We start from the raw sequence: 2,304 nt of genomic DNA on the forward strand, positions 1-2,304 counted from the left end.
ATTGAAAAAGTGATGTTGAATTAGGAGAGAGAAGAAATTTGAGCAATGGTGAGGAGAATTATTTCACTATTCTTCTCTTCATTTTTCCTTGTTTTTAGGAGGTGGGGGGGACTAAAAGTCCCAAAAGAGAATTCGTCTTTTTTCTAATGCTTGCAATTTGCTCCTATAATATACCATTATTTTTTCACTATTGCTTAAAGCTCAAAGTTCGACTCTCTTCAAAGACTTATAACAAGGCTTTTCATAAGATTAGTACATGCAAACGAAGAAAACATCCTCTCTTAAGGAAAAAAACCCCGCAAGAGAAGGAAATTTGTCACTTAGTGTGAGACCTACCTCAATATTCTCAAGGCTAAGTTTGACAAGCTTGCCCAAGAAGGTGATCATAGCAATGAGTCCTTGAGGACTTCTATGATATGCACCCACACCCCAACTTGTCTAGAAAGACTCCTTCCTTGCGTCTAAAGAAACAATGAAGGCTCACTTGAAGAAAGCCTTATTTACTATCACCCTGATGCCAACCTGCTTTAGTATACAGATTGGAAGATGTTATGAGAAGGAATCTACGAATATCTCACTAGAAGTACGAGATCTCAAAGTGCCTGATTTATGCTTTAATTTAAGGCACTTACAGCTCTCGTAATTACATTTGAGATATTTGCAAATTTTTCCTCATAATATCTTCCACTCGTCACCTTAGAGCAAGTTGGCATCAAAAGTAGAGAATGGATTTCTTCAAGCTAGCCTTCACGGTTTCTTTAGAGGCAAGGATGTATTGGATGTTCCTTGACAAGTTGGGTGTTCCAAGGCAAGGATGGATTGGATATTTCTTTAGAGGCAAGGATGGATTGGATGTTCCTAAACAAGTTGGAGTGGGAGGTGTCAAAACCAAGAAAACATTGTTGCACAAGATGGTATTTTTCTCAAAGAGATATAGGAGCGACCATAGTTTATAGAAATCTAGAAAGTGAAAGTAGACAAGTTCAATCAACAATATGCATTGAAACTACAACTCCTTATGGAGAATCAATCACTAGAGGAGGGGATGTCAACATCAATAGATAGGTTCCAATAAGCTCAACCTTCTTTAGAAATTCTAAAAGATCCCTTAAAATTTATCCTTATTTAAATGTGTGTAGAAATTCAAATCTTGTCTAGAAACTTCAATGCTTATGTCATCACTTATATTAATTGTTATCTTAGCACCTATCAAGAAGTCTCCATGGACTGTTATACATACAAATGTTCGGATACAAGCCCTTCAAAATTCTTAATATTACAACATTCCCAATTTTCCACCAAATTATCATCATCTATTTTATAAGGTTTATGCAATTGACAATTCACATTCTTATCAAGTGCTTGTCATGCTAATAGCCTGAAATTGCCACAAGGTTTTCAAGAAAGATTTAACTGCAAATAAGGCTTTAGAATGGAGATCTACTTGATCAATTTAGATACTTTAACAATGAATATCAACCCTATATCAATCTTCAAATCTCTCAAGCCATAGCTCAAATTTGAGTATATATCAACTACCAGATGACATAAGTCTTCATAGATATCACCATATCAACTAGCTTAACTATCAAGAGCTAATTCAAAGGAAAGCGGGTAATAAAGCGACTGCACATATGGTAACGAATTCAGGATACTCATTGCCCTACACTTTTTATAAAAGCCTCAAGATTGTTGATACTATTAGTGCAATAAAGGCACCCCTACATCTAAAAAGATTAATATCTTTTGGCAAATGCAACTAGAGGTAAATGAAAAGTCATGGTCATTAATTGCAAAATCTACAACAAAGTAGTGAAACAAGTCACACTTTACTAGGCTTGTGATTTTTTAGTTTTAAAAAGGGTTTGCATCCATTGACATTACACTCTTCTCGAGATATGTGGAATTTTGTAGTATTTACTCCAGATTACTTAACAGTATCCATACAAGCATTTTCATATAGGAGGTAAAAGTCCACACTTTATAATAGCTGAATTCTCTCTCTCTCTCTCTCTCTCTCTCTCCCCCCTATATATATATATATATATATGACGCACATGCACATGTGCACAGACCCCTCTCTATGTATGTATATATGTATTTAATGTGTTAAACTAGCTGGCAAGCTGCAATACCTGAGAAGAGCTGAAGTCGAAGTTTATTTGTATTTATTCTGCTTCATTTTAAGAGTTTCAAATCTTGTGCTGTAAGACCTTATCTTTGGATATTTTTCTATTTTGTGTGAATTCTGCTCAAAGATCAATATTTCACTCCAAGGCACCACATGATGTGGTTGGAACTTCA

This window comes from Lygodium microphyllum, chromosome 27 (genome assembly GCF_053477565.2).
Source record: "Lygodium microphyllum isolate KBCC chromosome 27, Lygodium_microphyllum_v1.1.10, whole genome shotgun sequence".
Lineage (NCBI taxonomy): Eukaryota > Viridiplantae > Streptophyta > Polypodiopsida > Schizaeales > Lygodiaceae > Lygodium > Lygodium microphyllum.